Source organism: Equus przewalskii, chromosome 17 (assembly GCF_037783145.1).
Source record: "Equus przewalskii isolate Varuska chromosome 17, EquPr2, whole genome shotgun sequence".
NCBI lineage: Eukaryota > Metazoa > Chordata > Mammalia > Perissodactyla > Equidae > Equus > Equus przewalskii.
Genome location: NC_091847.1, coordinates 52,798,223 through 52,818,157, shown reverse-complemented (window position 1 = coordinate 52,818,157; position 19,935 = coordinate 52,798,223). Strand labels below are relative to the sequence as shown.

The window sequence follows — 19,935 nt, the reverse complement described above, 5'->3', positions numbered from 1 at the left end:
ATATACAGATTCAACACAATCCCTATCAAAAATCTGATGCCATTTTTTACAGATATAGAACAAACAATCCTAAAATTTGTATGGAATCACAAAAGACCCTGAATAGCCAAAGCAATCTTGAGAAAGGAGAATGAAGCTGGAAGCACCAAATTCCCTAATTTTAAACTATATCACAAAGCTATAGTAATGCAAACAGTAGAGTATTGACATAAAAACAGACACATAGATCAATGGAACAGAATAGAGAGCCCAGAAATAAACCCATGCTTATATGGTCAATTAATTTACAACAATGGAGCCAAGAATATACAATGGGGAAAGGACAATCTCTTCAATAAATAGTGTTGGGAAAACTTGACAGCCACACGTGAAAGAATGAAACTGGACCACTATCTTACACTACACACAAAAATTAACTCAAAATGGATTAAAGACTTGAACCTAAGACCTGAAACCATAAAACTCCTTGAAGAAAACATAGACAGTACACTGCTTGAAATAGGTCTTGGTGATGATTTTTTTAATCTGACACCAAAAGCAAAAGCAACAAAAGCAAAAATAAATTTGTAGGACTACATTAAACTAAAAAGCTTCTGCACAGCAAAGGAAACCATCAACAAAATGAAAAGGCAACCTACCGAATGGGAGAAAATATTTGCATATCATATATCTGATAGGGGCTTATATCCAAAAGATATAAAGAACTCATACAACCTAATAGCAAAAGAAAAGAAACAATCCAATTAAAAAATGGGCAGAAGACCTGAAGAGACATTTTTCCAAAAAGGACACACAGATCATCAACAAGTTCATTCATGTCATTAGTCATCAGGGAAATACAAATCAAAACCACTATGAGATATCACCTCACATCTGTTAGAATGGCTATTATTAAAAAGAAAAGAAATAAGTACTGGTGAGGACATGGAGAAAAGGGAACCCTTACGCACTGTTGGTGGGAATGTAAACTGGTACAGCCACTATGGAAAACAAACAATTTAAAAGACAAATCAAAAAATTAACACTAGAACTACCATATGATCCAGCAATCCCCATTTCTGACTATCTATCTGAAGAAAATGAAAATACTAACTTGAAAAGATGTACACACCCCCACGTTCACTGTAGCAGTATTTACAATGGCCAAGATATGGAAGAAACTCAAGCGTCCACTGATGGATGAATGGATAAAGAAAATGTGGTGTGTATACACACACACACACACACACACACACACACAAAATGGAATGTTACTCAGCCATAAAAAATAATGAGATGTTATCATATATGACAACATGGATGGACCTCAAGGGTATTATGCTAAGTGTAATAAGTGAGACAGAGAAAGACAAATAGTATATGATCCCTCTTATATGTGGAATCTAAAAAATAAAAACCAAGCTCATAGATACAGAGAACAGATTGGTGTTTGCCAGAGGCAGGGAGAGGGGAGTGGGAGAAATGGGTGAACTGTTTTTGGGGGGGAGGCGGTTAGTTTCAATAAATTGAATTATTCTTTATACATACATATATATACACACACATCATTTTGGTGAGTCTGGGTGTCAGCACTGACACTTAAAAGTAGGGAAAGTAGATGTGAAATGAACTGTACAGTTCTCACTGCTTCTGCAAATCTAGGATTGTGGCAAATCTAGAACAAACTGAGAGGCTTAAAATTCCTGCCTAACCTCATGGCTTCTTCCTGTAGACACAATAGCCTAATTTAATAATAAAGCGGTGCCCTACGAGACATTATGTCACCGCACCTATTCTTCCAACCCCCACCCCTATAGAAAGCAGCTCCATTTCCCTCAAATTGACATCATCATGGTTTAATTTCTTTAAACGAAAAAGTGAAGGAGAAATAAAGACTTTCTCAGACAAACAAAAATTAGGGGAATCTGTTGCCAGTAGACCTGCTTTGCAAGAAAGGTTAAAAGAGGTTCTTTGGAGAGAAGGAAAATGATATCTATCAGAAACTTGTATTTACACAAGGGAAGAGTATTGGAGAAGGAATAAGTGAAGGTAAAATAAACATTTATTTTTCTCATTCTTGTTGATCTAACAAATAACAGTTTGTTCAAAATAAAATAGCAACACTGTATTTGACTATACATGCTTATATATGTGCATATATATGTATATTTGTGTGTATATATATATATATATGCCTATCTATAAGTGAAATTAATGACAGCTATGATACAAGGGACAAGAGGGAGAGTTTAGGATTATTTTGTTATTATAAGGTATTTGCAATACCCATGAAGAGGTATAGTGTTATTTGAAAGTGGACTTGGATTAGTTGTAAATGAATATTGCAAAGTCTAGAGCAAACACTAAAAAAAGTAAAATAGAAGTATAACTGATATGCTAAGAAAGGAGAGAAAATGGAATTATATAAAATGGTCAATCAAAGCCACAAAGGCAGAAAAAGAAAGGGCAACAAATATAAAATAGTAATAAATGTCATAGTTATTAATCCAACTACATCAATAACCACTTTGAATGTCAATGGTCTAAATGTACCAATTAAAAGACAGAGATTGTCAGAGTGGATCAAAAAACATGACCCAGGAGGGGAGTGACATCATCAAAATGGCAGCATAGGAATTTCTAGTGTTCGTTTCCTTCCAGAACCATCAATCTGAACAACTATCCATGTAGGAAAATAGCTTCACAAGAGCCAACGATTCCAGGTGATGGATTACAGAACTCAGGTGAAGCTTGAAATAAGAAAAGACATACTGAGGAAGGTAAGAAAGATACATTCATATTATTCTCCTTGCCCTCCTCCAAGCCTGGACAGCCTAGGCTGAGAGAGACACCCTCCTCATGGGAGAAGCAGAGTAAAGTGAGTGCACGACTTCACTGGGGACCCCAGAGTCAGCCTGCCCCAGCACCCAGCCAACTCCTGCAGCCTTAGGTGGCTCCCTGCAGGCTCCCACGAGCCCAGGCCCCAGCTCCCTCCAGTGCCTGCCAGCTCCAGTGGTCCCAGGAGACTCATAGGTCCAGACTCCCACAGGGATGCTGCAAACCCAAGCCCCTAGCCCACTTGGGCACCAGCCAGCTCCAGCAGCTTCAGGAGGCTTCCATGGCCCCAGGCCCCTGACAGAATCCTGAGAACGCAGGCTCTCAGCACATCTATCACCAGCCAGCTCCCACAGCCCAGGGTAGCTCTGGTGGTCTCTGGCTCCCTGCAAAGGCCCCCACAAACCCAGGCTCCAAGTGGGCACCTACAAACCCAGGCTCCAGTTGGGCACCCAAAAACCTAGGCTCCTAGCTGGGTCCAGTACCAGGCCAACTACCATGGACCCAGGCCCGTGGTCCACCCCAGTACCATGCTGGCCCCCACGGACCTAGACTTGAGACAGGCTGCCACAGACCCAGGCTCCTAGCTTACCACATCACCAGGACAGCCCCCAAGGCCCTAGCCTCAAGACGGATTCCTCCAGACACAGGCTCACAGTCTGCACCAGCAGCAATCTGGACCCACAGACCCAACCTCCAGGCTGACCCCTGAGGCTCCAGGTGACAGGATGACTCCTGTGGCCCAAGACTGCAGGCTCAACTTAGTGCCAGGCTGGCTCCCACAGAATCTATCTCCCAGTCTATCCCAGTACTGGATTAGTCCCTACAGACTAGGCAGCAGGCCCACCTCAGTGGTCCCCAGCACCTGGTTGGCCCCTGTGGACACAAGATCCAGGTCTGCCCATGCAGACCCAGGTCCTAGGCCCATCAACACAGACTCAAGCACCTGACTGGCCCCACTGAGCCAAGGCTCCAGCCCACCCCCACAGACCCAGGCATCAGGCTGGTCCCCATTTACCCAAACACCAAGCCTGCCCACCTGTGGACCCAGGTACCAGACCTGTCTGCCCAAGGAATCCAGCAGCAAGCCTGCCATGGAACCTCTGGATGGACTGACTGGTGAAGGGCTTTGCCTGCCAAAGTTAGTCTGTAAAAACTGGAAGAAATGACTACTTCCTTAAACGCGCAGGCACTAACACAAGGCTGCAAGGATCATGAAAAATCAGGGAAACATGACTCCACCAAAGGAAACTAATAAAATTCTAATGACTGACCCTAAAGAAATGGAGATCTATGAAATGTCTGACAAAGAATTCAGAATAATCCTCTTAAAGAAATTCAGTGAACTACAAGAAAACACAGACAGACGGCTAGATGAAATTAGGAAAACAATGCATGAACAAAACAAGAAGTTCAACCAAGAAATAGAAACCATTAAAAAAAACAAACAGAAATCCTAGAGTTGAAGAACATATTGACTGAGGAATTCAATAGAGAGTTTCAACAGCAGACTCAACCAAGCAGAAGAAAGAATTAGTTACTAACACAGGTCGTTAGAAATCATCGAATCAGAGGAGCAAAAAGAAAAAAGAATGTGAAAGAGTGAAGACAGCCAATGTGAATTATGAGATACCATTAAAAAAAAGATCTATGCACTACTGGAGTTCCAGAAAGAGAAGAGAGGGAGAAAGGAGCAGAAAGCTTATTTAAACAATGAAATAATGACTGCGAGCTTCTCAAATCTGTGGAGACATTTGGACATCCAAGTTAACGAAGCTAATGGGTCACCCCAAAATTTCAACCCAAAACAATCTTCTTCAAGGCACATTATAATAAAACTGTCTAAAATAAAAAACAGAGAATTTTAAAAACAGCAAGAGAAAAAAACCTCACATATAAAGGAACCTACAAAAGGCTATCAACAGACTTCTCAGTAGAAATCTTGCAGGCCAGGAGAGAGCGGAATGATATAGTCAAAGTGCAGAAAGAAAAAACCTGCCAACCAAGAATTCTTTACCCAGCAACGTTGCCTTTCAGGAATGACGGACTGATAAAGACTTTCCCAAACAAACAAAAGCTGAGGGAGTTCATCACCATTACACCCTTGTTATAAGAAATGCTGAAAGGAGTTCAAGCTGAAATGAAAGCATGCTAATTAGTAACATGAATACATATGAAAATATAAAACATAGTGATCAAGGTAGTATGTAATGAAAGACCCTCAAAGAAAAGAAGCTATTTATAGGGAAATAATTATAATAGTAGCAAATATTTATTGAACAGTTACTATGAGCAAAGGTACCGTTCAAAGGTATTAATTTATTTAATTCTCACAGCAATCTTATGAGGTAGCTACAATAATTACCCTGGTTTTACAGATGACAAAACTGAAGCACAGAAAAGTTAAGTCACTTATCCAAGGTCACACAGCTTTAAAGTGGCAGAACTGAGGGTCTAATCCAGGCAGTCTGGATTTGAAGCCTGTCACTTCCAGAGGTATGTGGGGAGGAGTCAGATTCAGGAAAGACTAGTGAGCACAGAAATTAATAGTAATGAGTGGGTAATGTTTCCTGAACTTGAATGAATTGAATTATTTTGTGTTTTTCAAAGAAGCAAAATTAAAATTCTAGGCAATACTAATAAGAAAGATAATAGGGTGAAAGGTAGGGGCAAGCTGTGAGCAGTAGCAAAGTGTGTTAAGTTTCTTTTCTTGGACATGAAGTGGCCAGAGATTAATTTCAGACTTTGGGTTTTTTTGGTTGGTTGTTTTCTAAGTTTAGTTAAATACATAAGTTAACGATTTAATAGTAACTACTAAAACAAATAAAGAAAATATTGGATCTTGTTAAGAGGAAAAACATGGAATTTACTGAAATTCCCACTAGAAATTAAATGAACTACAACACACTTATACAGAGAATACTATAAGCCAGTAAAACAAAAGGATGTGTGATTTGAAATGGAAAGATATTCTCAAAATATTAAATATAAAAATAGAAGTTATAAATTATTCACATTTCAGTAAATATATGTGTGCTTTTGAGTGTATGTGTATATGTATGATATGTTTCTGCATATATTAACTGAGATTATTTCTGTTGGCATTATTGAGCACTTTTTATTTTCTACTATACACATCTCGGTACTGCATTTTTTAAAGTGTGCACATATTGTCTGTATTATAATCAGAAAAGATTGGGATTTGTGGGGGGAAAGAAGAAAGAAAGTGTCATACCTTGCTCTCTCTGGCCATTCCACTATTTTTGGACATTTACCCCTATTGAACTCAAACAGTGGTTTATATGAAACATTCTTTGGAGATCATGATTCTCTGTGTTACTAGAAATACTTATAGCCTTCAACATCTCTAAAAGCAAATTTAAAAAAAGCATGGTTAAGGGAGGAGAAATAAGACAAAAATACAAGCACATCTTGACATGGTGGTCCAACCTCAGGTACCTGGATCAAAGGGAGGAGGGACCAGGGCCCATGCCCAGAGCCTGAGATCCTGCTCCAGGGAGAGGGCTCAGTTTTTTCTCAGATGACAATACCAATGGCCTTTCCAAACTGCGGTCAGAGGGAGATGTGACTACAAAATGAGAGTCACAGAGATGCAGCATTGCTGGTTTTGAATCTGGAGGAAGGGACTCACAAGTCAAGGATTGTGAGCAGACTCTAGAAGCTGGGAAAGGCAAGAACAGAGATTCTTCCCCAGAGCCTCCAGAAGGAACCAGCACTTCTGACACCTTCAATTTAACCCAGGGAGAAAGCTTTTGGACTTCTGATCTCCAGAGCTGTAATATAAGTCTGTGTTATTTTAAGCCGCTAAGTTTGTGGTAATTTGTTATAGCAACAATAGGATATGAATACAACACGCATCATATGCATGTTGTCCCAGATGGTGCAGGACCCAAAAAGCCTACCAAGGGTTCAGCAGTTCTGAAGCGTCCATAAAGCATAATGCTAAGGCCAGGTTCCTCTCAAGAGGAACCTCATCTAGTGGATGTCTCTCCACTAGCCTTGGGGAATTTCTGGGGAGGCAGAAGTTCCACTCATGCCAAGCCTCACCTAGGTCATTGGGCACATGCTGACTCCCAGCCTAAGATGGGGAGAGTGGGGCGGAGCAGCCAACTTGGTGGAACGCAGGCGACACAAGAAGCAGATCCAGGAAGCTGGTGGACCATCTGAAGAAGAGAAGACTGTACCCAAATATCTTCGATTCAACTGTGCAACGAAGTCCACCAATATGATGGGTCACCAGGTTGCTTATTTTATTGGCTTTTAAAGAAGCAGTTTTTTCACCGGGCACTGAAAGTAACGAAAATGAAGTATGATGAGACATAAAAAAAGAAAAAGAGAAAGGAAATCTGAAAGTGGAAAAGAAGATAAAAGGAGCAAGAAAGAAAATCTAAAGGATGAAAAGACCAAAAAGGTAAAAGGAAAAAAAAGCTGACGAGAAGGAAGAATCCAAAAAGGAGAAAACTCCAGGAACTCCCAAAAGGGAAACTAAGAAAAAACTCAAGCTTGAGGGACATGATGATCAAGTTTTTCTGGATGGAAATGAGGTATTTGTGTGGATCTATGACCCAGTTCACTTTAAAACATCTGTCATGGGATTTACTCTTGTAATTGCAGTGATAGCAGCCACTCTTCACTCTCTGGCCAGCAGAAACGAGAGTGGCTGTTTTCTCCCTCAGCGTGGGCGCAGGTGTTTTGTAGCCAGCATTCTTCTCCTAGCTGTTGCTTGTGGCATTCTGTTTCTCATCATTTGGCTCAACTGGAGGAAGACACCACTTTTGGTTCTTGCCAAATCTGACTACTGACATGGGCTTCATTGACTCTTTCAGGCCTTTGTACACACATGAATATAAAGGACCAAAAGCAGACTTAAAGAAAGATGAGAAATCTGAAACCAAAAAGCAGCAGAAGTCCGACAGTGAAGAAGTCAGACAGTGAGAAAAAGGAAGGTGAGGAGGGAAAAGCAGGACCAGGAAGTCAGGGCACAGAAGGCTCGGGTGGAGAACAGCACTCAGACACAGACAGCGACAGGAGGGCAAATGACTGATCCCAACACAGTAGTGGAAATGGGAATGATTTTGAAATGATCACAAAAGAGGAATTGCAACAGCAAACAGATGGGGATTGTGAAGAGGAGGAAGAAGACGACGATGGAGAAACAACTCAATCTTCACTTGAAAAATCATAATCTGACTAATTTGAGGACTAAAGAAGTACAAGAGGTTGGATTTTCTATGTTGGCCGATCATCATAATGTATACTTGAAATTTGTGGCATTCTTTAAATTCATTTGCTGACATGTATTTGACATCCAAGCAATTATATTCAGTCCTTCATTTCATAGAATACTACTATTGGTATAGTCTAAAGCCATTTATAAGTTTTATCTATTTGATAATTTTACGGTAAGTAGGTCTCATTCATTTTGATAGGTATCAAAGATGTACTTTCCACAACGACATTTAGATAAATGGCGTTTTTGATAGTTGTAGGGCTTTTTACTGTTAGACTAATCAAAATAACTAAAAGAGATAAAAAAGAAACACCAACATTTCAGATTACACATAGTTATGTAGCCACTTCACAGTTTCTTTAAGATGAAACACTTAAACTCATTGATCTTGATAGTTAAGCTTTTGTTGATTATAAAATTATATGAGGAAATTTCTACAATTCTGAGTTAACAGGGTTCAAAAGTATTTTGTGGAAACAAGGCAACTACTAATAATAAAGCAACATTTTTAGTTTAGCTACAAATTCTCCTTTTCCAACTTAGGAAATCCAAACTGATTTGTACATCTCATTCAGAGAAACATGGTCATCTCCAACAGAGAAGGCAAACAGCATTGGTTGGAAGGTGACAGCCCTTCTCCCTTCTTCCCATCTCCTTTTTGTAAAATAAAGTGTATTCTGTACATAATTTACAAATAAATATTTTCTTTTAATTGTTACTTATTATTTAGACATTTTCTCAACATTTAAATTTATAAAATTAAGATTCTTTAAGGATATGTTTTTAGAGAAATGGAAGTTTCAATAACCCACAGAACATCTGTGATCTTTCTACAGCAGCTTCAATTTTGTGCCAACATTTCATGTATTTGAGTATGAAGTTAAAATGATCCTTATTAAATTGAGAGCAGACTTAAAGTAGCTGTTTGTACGTCTTAATGTTCATTTTGATTTATCTTAAATCTCTACATTCAAAAATAGGCTACTATCATCAGACCAGGAGGCACTACTATGAAAGATAATTTACTGTTCTAAAATATCAATTTAAAATAAAGGACATAAAAGAAAACATAAGAGAACCATTGAACTCTAATTGCTTTGATCTACTTTTGCAGTTTGATTTTATGTCTTGCATTCCTTAGTTACAAATCTTTCAGAAAAATCTTATGTTTACTTATGAGCATAGTCATTCCTTGGAGTTATACTCTTATAAACCGATAATGAATGTTAAATTACTTTCCTTCAGTCAAGATGGGGACAGCTACTGACGATGTCCCCAAGGTGTGATGGCACCACTCCTAAGTCATCTGGTCTGTATGACCAGGACAGAGCTGTAAACTCTTAGTGGCTGGAATACCTTGTGGGGCTCACAGAAACTGTAACTCAGAGGTTGCTGGGTTGAGGTTTACCAGCAGAGACAAGTGGTAATAGCTCACCTAGGACTATGAAGAAAGTGGAAGAGAATTCAAACCTATAATTCTTTTTTTTTTTAAGATTTTATTTTTCCTTTCTCTCCCAAAGCCCCCTGGTACATAGTTGTGTATTTTTAGTTGTGGGTCCTTCATGTTGTGGCTTGTGGGATGCCGCCTCAGCATGGCTTGATGAGCAGTGCCACGTCAGCACCCAGGATTTGAACTGGCAAAACCCTGGTCTGCCGAAGCGGAGCGTGCGAACTTAAACACTCCGCCATGGGGCCAGCCCTGAAACCTATAATTCTCGAAGTTTATGATGGCCAGGGTGCTAGCCTACTGCAGGACTTCACACCAGAATCACTTGGAGAATATAATTTTTTAAAATATAGATGCCAGGGCCCCAGCCAGGTTTACTAAATCAAGGTAATCGAGATCTATGTGGCCTAGAGCTCCCCAGGCACAACCCTGCTTCCATGTAGAATGCTAACCAGTGGGCGCTTCATAGCATGGCACAGATCAGAGCCCATAGGCAATGAGTGTAGGAGAGAAGCGTATTTACAGGATCGAAGATGGCAAGGCCTAAGATTTTTGGGCTATCCAGGACAGAGAGAATTTAGAAGTGGCAGAAATGAAACAATGTCAGGTGCACATTTACTGAGAAGGCAGACTTAGGGAAAAGTACATAAAGTAGCGAGGAAGGAAAGGGCTATCTGCCTAGGCAGCCAAGGTGGCTGAACCAACCCTGTCAGTTCTCCGTCATGTCACAGTGGGCAAGGTGACAGTGACAGCAGTAACACTTCTTACAGCGCACTTCTTGTAGTGGCAGAGAAAGGTGCTCCTGGTGAGGAACAGAAGCATCCTTAGGCCCATCCAACTATCAGATTCACTTGATGAGAGGAAAACAGGTGCTCCCACAAAGGGTGGTGCTATTCAGCCCAGGGTAGCCTAACACAAGTCACACCTTTGCAAATAGAGTCTTCCATGTGGATAGAAATGCCTCCTCTGCTGGCACAATTGTCAATTAGACCATATAAGTATGAGGAGAGTATCCTAGAGGTTTGGCTTTCTAGTGCAAGTAATAGTCTCCACCATGTTACAGTTGGAAAATTATGGCCAGAAGCTTATTATCATCAGCTTGAGATGGTATTAAGGACCCTACACAGAGGCCCTATGATTCCAATTAGATAGAAGAGAGAGTACAAGTGAGCCAAGTCAATCATAGGTGGGTACAACTGGGTGTCTGATGAAATTCTGGAGGCAGGTGGAAAACAGTAAATAATAGACATTCATAAAGCAGTACAAGAGCCCAAACTCCAACAGCAAGTTCCAAAGTTAAGCCAAGGACCTGAGGAAGTGGGTGGGTATGGAAGGCCACAGCAAGGGTTCAGATGTGGGACAACTTCTAGGAATTTTATCAAAGGATTACTTTCTTTGAAATTGTTGGGGGGGTGGGTTACTAGACTTAACATGGAGCTGGAAAGTGACTTTTGCTCAAGGACATCTTAAAAGCCCTGCTAGGCGTCTGACAAACAAAGGATAAGTACGTCCCTGCTAGACATTTGATAAACATGCGATAAGCATATCCACAGCATGATTACCAGCCATTAGTCCACACACCCTGCATTTGCTCACTCTTCCCAAGGCTTAAGGCTTCATCTCTTCAGTATCTCTAGGGAAAATACACCTTGGCTTTAAGATAGTTTATCTTTCCATTAACTGATACTGCTCTGCTATCTTCTTTTACCACACTTTATAGATTTTTCTCTCCTTGTACATTCCTATTTTATTTTATTCTGCATTGAGGGTTTTTTGATCTAGACTCTGTAGTAGGAGCTACAGAAATATTCTTCTCCATGTTGGGCAGAAACTTTCTACATTTTGAATCTAGAGTGGGGCTTTCATAACATCTGAGAATTTGAAAAATGGTTCAAAGAATAACAATTTTAAAAGACATTTAACTTACAGAAGAAAATGTAGGTGAATATCATTATGATCTTGGTACAGGGGAGGATTTTGAAATAAGACACCAAATGCACAAACTATAAAGGAAAAAATTAGTAAAAAGCCACATTTTAGAAAATCACATCTCTGGAGAAAGATAAGAGGAATTAGGATTGTTTCTCAAAAACTGAAGCTTTAAGAGATGGTGAAATGACTGCACTGGGGTTTCGCAATATAATCCACAATACAGTAAATGTATTGGCTTAGTTATTGAATGCACCAGAAAATTACTTCATCCAGTTTCACCCATAACATGAACTTTCTGACTGGGATTTGCTAATGGCACTACAGTGAGGACATGCTGTACATACAGAAGAAACGAAGACAGTGATCAATTTTGTTTTTTGTTTTGTTTTGCTATTCTCCACAAAGGACAAACCAAAAAGAAATGGGTTTCGCATGAGGAACAATGTCCTGATAGGAAAACAGCTATTGAAATGGATTTCTGAAGGAAGTTGCCAGACTCAGTGTGCCCTTTTCCTATAATAAAAACACATTTCTCCCCATAGAGCACTGAGATTCTAGAAAAATTTTCTGCTGTCCCCTAAGATAAATATTCCTGCCTGCCCTTGAAACTGATTTATAATTTCTAGTTTATTCCCTAAATGAGTAGCTCTTAATTATGAATTTGCATTAGAATCATCTGCAGAATCTAAAAAAAAAAAATGCACATCTTGGATCCAATCCCAGTGATGTTGATTTAGTAAGTCTGGCTGGGGCCCTGGCATCTATATTTTTAAAAAATTATATTCCCAAGTGATTCTAGTGTGAAGCTCTGATTGAAAACTACTGTGACAGATCTTTGGACTCCTGACCATGATGAAGCATCCTGCTTTTTACCACTCTGTACCTCAATCTTTATGACAGATCTCCACCCCCATGTTATTCCATCTGTTTGCTCACTTGACTCTCCTAGCTCCTTGATCAGTAACCCATACATGCAAATCATAACGAACAAATAATGTGCGGAGCAAGCAGGCAGCCTGTTAGTACCAAATCACTGGCATGCAATAATAATGAAATGAGAAGACTGAGAAGAGAGGATGCTGAAAAAGAGAAAGAGTGATAGAGTGCTGGAAAGCACATCAAGACTGAGGCCTAAAAGAGGAAAAATGGAACAACTCTTGTCAAATAGGAGGAAATGTCTAAATTCTAACCCTCCTCCCTTTCTCCTTTTGTAGAACAGTCCTTATAGCCTGCACCAGCTGTCTCCTTAGCAACAGCTTCCCATTGGTCGCCTACCCTTAGTGGGACCCATACAAAGCTTCTCTTACTTCCCTTTCCAAGAGCTGAGGAGACAAATTTCTCTTCTTCGGGTTACTCTGGAATTACTTCCACTAATGCTCTACATTTTTTGAAATGTCTAGCTATTCTCATGAAGGCTTTTTTTCCTCTAACCTCCTCACAGGCTAAATTCCCTGTAACAGAGGTCATGCTCCTTCCCCGTTTAGCACCTTCTGGAGTTAGCAAAGGAATTTTGGACAAGCAAGAGAATGGTCATTTCCTTCATATTCTAATTTTTGACACACATGGTTGGATGAGTGAGATTAAAGCGGTTGAGAAGAGAGACTCATGGAGGCGCTTCTGAATTTCACTGGGACTACAGCTTCCAGTTTGAAGATTTCTGGAAACTGTTTCATTGCCCTCAGGGATAATCCCCTTTTGCCTCTAAAATAAACAATTCTACCACTATGGCAAACGTTGGGCTTGAACTTTTAATACTAGTTCTTGGTCGACAAAGACTGTTATATTAAAAGAAAATCCTTCACCAGCTACTGAGGCAACATATGAAATAAAATTTCTAAGATTCTCCTAGAAACTTCATCAAATTTTAACACTACTATAAACATCTTGTCTCCAAAATGTCTGAGTATAACAAATCCATGTGAGAGGGTCTGAGTTAGGCCAGTAGAACTAATAATAAGCCAGACTTGAGGATATTGTTAATCATGCTATTAGCTATAGACTATAGAAGCCTCAATCCCCATTGATCCCGTACTGAGAAGCTTACTTTTATCAACTTTATTCTCCAAGAACAACCATCTCCAAACCTAGTACCCAGCCCTCCTTCTGACTAGGTCTGTGTAATGCTCTTGTAGTTCAGAAGTCTAAAGTTTTCTTTTCTGTTTCAACTTTTTGAAATAGTTTAGGGAATGCTTGCATAGAAGTTAGGGTAAAAGGAAAGTCTAAATAACTTCTGGAATTCTGGGGACATTTAAGTATTTGTAGAATTAATGATTGGGACATTATTGTATTCAGTCTATGTCAGAACCAATGATGATTCCCCCATGATTTATTCTGTTCCAGCCACTGGAAGTCACCAAAATGATCTGATTCCTCTGCTGCCACATAGACTTGAGTTCTGATACATCTCCATTAGTTACTTTTGTTGATTGTTGAAAGACACAGAAACAAGAAAGAGCACAAGTTTCTGTTTTAAGTGATTCCCTAAATACAGAAACTTCACAAACTTGTTTAGCTAGCATTCCAAGAGGCAGGAGGTCAACAAATACTTATCAAGTGCCTACTATGTGCCAAGCCCTGAAGACAGGATGGAAATCAACACAGATAGAGCACCTGCCCTCTATGGAGGGAAGGACACATCCTCCTCTACTGGAAGAATGCTTCTGAGGTCTGTACTTAATCATTGTGCTGAGGAAGTGATAGCCTTTTTTGAGGTAGCGATTTTCTCAAAAGTTCCACCCATGTTATAGCTACAATCAACTAAACACTCTAAAGTCAGTTAAATCTGAGGTTTTTCCCCACTTCCTCTTTATATTTTACAACATTGGTTAATTCTTATAGTTTTTCATCTTAGAGATTATACAAATTACAAAATGCTCTACACATTCATCAGATTCTTTGTTTAAAGATTGCCTATTACATAAGTTTGTCTGTGAGCACATTTTTAAGAGAACAAACTAGTAGCAAAAATAAGGGTACTTTTTTTTGTTTTTCATTATCACGTTCCTGATCTCTAACCCCTTCCCTTCCTCCTCCCCAAAAATGTGGTCAAAACAAAACCACAAGTATCAAGAAGCTAAGTCCTGAAACAAACTGGATGGCCCCCCAAAGTCATGCTTCTACTATATAGTTTCTACACCCTATCTTATCAAAGTCATTGATTTAACTTTCAGTTTCATAACCTAATTCTGGTTTCACTGTTTTTCTGCTTAACTTCTTAAGTGCCGGCCCAGGCTAAAGCCACATTTGAGACTTACCTGAGGTCTGTAAGATCAGTAACCAGGTGAGATGGTTAGATTCCACTTTCCCTCATTGCTTTTGTAAGAATATATATATTTACATTCACTGGTTTATTATTAAAAAATATGATAAAGGATACAGATGAACATCCAGATGGAAGAGATGCATAGGGCAAGGTATGTGGGAAGGGGCATGGAGCTTCCACGCCCTCTCTGGGCTCACCAATCTCCCAGCACTTCCACACGTTCACCAACCCAGAAGCTTCATGAGAATATTTTAATAGCAGATTGAAGGGGGGGGGGGCACTATTATGTATTTACAAAAACACAAACACACATACATATCTTTGTGTAATTAAATTAAAAGATAATTTCCAGGGTTTTATCTTGACAGATCAAAAATTAAATTATTTAATTATAGCATTTAAAATAACAAAAAGAAGCCACAACTTGGAAGACTATTTAAATAAGGCTATAAACCTGGGCTGAGTGAAAAGCTGGAAAATATAAGAAATCCAGCCACTATAAAAGAGCTATACCACAGTTGCTTATATCAAATAGCTCCCATTGAATAGAAGTACACTGTGGTGGTTACCAGAGAGAAAGAGGGGAGGGAGGAGAGCGAAAGTGGTAATAGGGCACATGTGTAAGGTGACAGATGGTAATTAGTCTCTGTGTGGTGAACATGACGTAGTCTATGCAGAAGTCAAAATATAATGATGTACACCTGAAATTTATATAATGTTATAAACCAATGCTACCTCAATAAAAAAAAAAAAAAGGAAAAAAAGGAAGTACACTTTAACATCCTGGATAGCTGGCAGGCAATTATGTTTTATTCAGTCATTCAATAACTATTTATGGAACACCTACTATATGTCAGGAAGAGCACTACTATAAGTGCTAGGGATACAAAGATTAACAAAAGCAATGTCTTAGCCTTGCAAAAATTCATATATTGTGCTATATCAGTGCTTTTAAATTGTTCTATTTTATGGGTGGATTTTGTATATCTACCTGGTTTAACACATAGTAGTGGCTTTTAAATTTGTTTGAGAAAAATATTTACTATTAGGTATTGTTCACCATTTCCATATAGCCAAAATATACACTTTAAGACTTATTTCAGACTTTTTCCTGAAAAAATTAATATGTACTTTTTTGTAGACATTTTGGGAACTTTTCTACACAGAAAAAAAATTAAAATCGTGTATTTTTACCACTCAGAGATAATTACTGTTGGCACTTTCTTTTAGAATTTTTTCCCACTCATTTGATTTCAAGTAACAGAAAACCCAACTCAAACTTGTTTAAACAATAAAGAAAACTGATTGGGTCACATGAATGAGAAGTCCGCGGTCTGAGGCTTGATTCTACAACTCAATATGACATCAAGGACCATTTATTTCCTTTTCTCTGCTGTGCCTTCCTCGGTGTCTGCATCATTCTAAGACTGGCTCCTCTCATGGTTCCAAGATGGCTGCCAGCATCTTCCTCTCGTCCAGCAGGAAAGAGAACATCAACATTCCCAGCAAAAGTCCTAAGAGTCATTCTGTCAAACCACCTTAGAGCCAACGCCCTCCTTGACTCAATCATTGAGTCCAAAGGGATGGAATATACTGATTGGATAGCCTAGGTTAGTTACATCACCTCTGAGGGTGAAGTCAACTTCTTTGGAAGCATATAGATCCCTAAAAAGAAATTGGTGCTGTTGGGCAAAGGATGGAGAGTTTTTAAACAAACCTAAACGTTTTTAAAGAAATTTGAAATCATATTAGACATATTCAAACAACACATTTTAAGTCACTCTAAACACTTCTACTATTTTATCTCCCTCTTCTGTACTCATCTTTGATTAGACTTTATGGATGGTCCACAGTTCTCACTTTTTCAAGAAAGATCATACTCAAAATTTCAATAGGGAATACATGACAGGTATTAAAAATTATGATACAGAGCTATGTTTATGGATAAAAAATGTTAATTATATATTAGTAAATGAAAAAGTTTATAAAAATCATGCATATTGTATAATCCTATTTCTTAAATAATCTATAAATGAATAGAAAAAGGTGATGCACATATAGTAAAATGTCAACAAAAGTTATCTGTAGATATGATTTTCACTTTCTTCATTCCTTTCTGTACTATCTGAATATCTTATAATTATTACTTTCATAATCAGAAAAAAAAACATTAGAACTACTTCATTTTGGAAAAAAGTAAAATTCACCAGGAGTCTACATTATATCACACTGCCTCAACATATACCCTACACGATCCTTGTCATTGTACAAACCATTTGGTTTACTTCTCCTGTCAATCTTGATCAGCTGGAGTTGAGGAAAATGAGTATCAATGTGTTTGAAGGTACGTGTTCTATTTATTTGTAAGTGGAGTTTAAGATTAATTTACAGTTTTCCTCCATTAGTTTGAGTAACTTTTAGCTTTTCTTCCCTTTTTTCAGTTAATAGTATATAGAGGTCAGCATCTCACAGAATGCTTAGCAAATGCAATAGTGGAATTGAGTGATTTTCTTATGGTATTCATTCATATAAGCAATTGCTTATCTGAGGATGATGTTTTAATGAAGTCTTTCACCTCTGTACATACTCTGTTCCTAGAGATCCCCCCAACAAGCTGCTCTTCTCAGAATACTCATCCATTCCATACAGTTATCCCAAACCACATCTTTAGCTCTGTTCTTTCTCTTTCTTGAGCTTCTGTTTTCTCTCTGGGTGTCTACCAGAAATCTCTACTTACGTGTTCTGATACCTTCATGAGCAGTTAGTTCACAGGACAGTGAGCACTTATATTCCCATTCTCTTGCACCAATCGCTTAATCTCCAGGACCTCAGATAAAGATGATGATCACTTCAAGAGAGGAGTCTGAATTACATAATTTCTCAAAGTTTCAGATTTTAGGCCTAAAACAAAACTATCTTCTTGTAACTGCTTCCTCCATTTGAAATATTTCCTCTTTTCATCTCCAAATAACAGAATGATAGAAAATAATGAAGCTTTAGAACCAGGAAGGATGTTGGAGGCTCCGTAGTTCAATTCTTTTTCTTTACTATAATGGATGAGCAAATACCTATGTTCATTCTCCTTCCCTTCCGTAGCCCTACCAGTAATGAGCCCTATCAGTTCTCCTTTTGTAATGTCTCTCAGCCCTTTCACATTCTTGAAAATTCTCTGGACATTTTCATTCAATGTCTCCATTCTTTTCATTATCATCACTCCAGAGTACGTATTCACTTCGTCACATCTCAGTTCTTCCCAAAGGCATCTGTTTTTCTTGCTTTCACTCTCTCTTTTAACTAACACTGGGGAAGCTTCTAGATTACATATCCAGAAATACTGTAATCATTATGACACGTTCCTGTGAGAAAATACCTAATGGTTTTACTGTGGTCAAAGGATAAGGTCCAAACTTTATGACTAATCTCAAGAACCTCCTAGACCTTGATCCTAACTTACCTTTCCAGGCCTATCTTCCAGTATTTCCGTAAGGGTCAAAGTTCAATCAGAATTTATTTGCGTTAACCTTCATACTTTCTAAACAGAAACCCTTTTAGCCCTGAGATAATATATTTAGAAGACTAAAGAAAAAGTAGCTAGGTTTAAGGGAAACAAGGAAGACAGTAAAAAATGAAGAAGAGAACAAAGGTGAAGTGAGAACAGGAGCAGAATGCATGACTTTTCTATAGTTTCAGTTTCTGCTTATTTTTCTCCTACTTAGTCTTCAGATCCTTTAACCAACCCTTAGCTCACTATGATTTTTCAAGTTAAGCCATATATTTTTGTATCTTTGCACTAAAACTACCAAGGTGCTAGGAAGACACCGAAGTTGCCAGACAAAAAAGTTAGACGCAAAATAGAGGCTTTACAAAGAACAGATGCTTGTGGAAATATTAACTGAGAGTTATAAATATTTTCAAATTTCAAATAATTTTGATTCCAAAATACAAATTCAAATACAGAGTTTCTTCAGGCTTCAAAACGGAGCCCTATATTTGGGACCCCCTCATTTCAAGAAGCTCTGGAAGTTTCCCACCAATACAACCAGTTTCTTCTCAGCACAGTGAGGAGACGCGCATGTAGTCTCCCCTACCATAGAAAGAGAAGCAGTCAGGACTGGGAGCTTATTCTAAATCAAGCACAGCGCTAAAGCTTTAGACATTTTAATCTCTGATTTAGAGAGGTCAAGGTCACACTGCCTTGGGAAGGTGGAAGGCAGGCTGCTGACCCAGGTCTAAGTCCTTGCTCTTAAACTCTGCTATAAACATGACTAAACTAAGAGAGGAATTGGCGGATCACACGAAGCTGAGGTCACGCGGCATGATAAAAGGCCTCCGCATTCGAGCTGAGGACGGGAAAACGAGACTAAAAATCCCCTACAGCAGCCGCCATTTTGCGAGAGCCTTGCGGCCGGAAGTCCCGCCGCCGGAGTCTAGCCGCGGGGCGGCTAGCGGCTGGAGGGGCGGGGCCGGGGATCGCGCGCTGGGCGTCCCGGCAGCCGGGGGCGGAGCCTGAGGGCGGGGCCCGGGGCCCTGAGGCGTGGAGGCTCGCGGCGGGGGCAGGGCCTGAAGGCGGGGCCGGGGCGTGAGGCTAGGAGGTTCCGGGTCCGGGAGGCTCTGGGGCCATGCCGCTGGGAGGTTCCCGGCCGGGGGCGGGGCCTGAGGGCGGGGCGGGGCGGTGCTGCGGGCGCGGGGAGGAGCTGACCTGGCCGCGGCTTCTCGGCTCTTTACTTTCGCGGAACGTGCCCAAGCTGCGGTAGCCGGCAGCCGGCGCCTCTCCAGTAGGAGGGCGCGGGGTGGGAGATGACAGTGATTTCCTCCCTTCTTGGCCCACCGCGAGCACCGACTCCCTTCTCCTTGCGGCCCGGGGGCTGCAGACATAGCAGGTGAGATGGGCCCCCGGCGCGCGGACCTGCCCGGTCCTGGCTCGGCCTGGGAGGCCCCGGGTGTCCGCCCCCAAGCCCCGGGTCTGGGCAAGTGTGCAGCGCCCCGCCTTGGTGCTCAGGCCCCAGCCCGCGGCTCTTCACCTCTGCCCCGCGGTGCCCGCCTTTAGGACGTGCGGGGCCACCTGCGAAGGCTTACGTAGGAGAAGGGGCTGCTTGTCCCCTCCGGAGACAGAACTGCCATCCCCAGTTTGAGGAGCACCTTATTGCTGGTCGTCCATCCTGTCATTCGCGGACTCTTCCCTTTATCCCCAAGGGTGGCGTCAGTATCTGCCCTCCTAGGAGCTTCTGC

At 40.2% G+C, this 19,935-nt stretch overlaps 1 protein-coding gene and 1 pseudogene across 7 annotated transcripts in view; both read left to right on the top strand.

Annotated features, from left to right (window-relative positions):
• Positions 1 to 6,898: 6,898 nt before the first annotated feature.
• On the top strand, positions 6,899 to 8,592 carry LOC103556264 (translocation protein SEC62 pseudogene; annotated as a pseudogene).
• Positions 8,593 to 19,250: 10,658 nt separating this feature from the next.
• GPR155 (G protein-coupled receptor 155) overlaps positions 19,251 to 19,935 on the top strand; it is a 41,360-nt gene continuing 40,675 nt past the window's right edge. For 2 of the 7 annotated variants that reach the window (XM_070581572.1, XM_070581574.1), the window contains exon 1: positions 19,355 to 19,586. The gene's annotated coding sequence lies outside the window, so the exon portion shown is untranslated. Of the gene's footprint in view, positions 19,587 to 19,935 lie in introns of all 7 variants that reach the window. The other 5 variants (XM_008528268.2, XM_070581570.1, XM_008528269.2 and 2 more) reach the window with 5 other exon arrangements.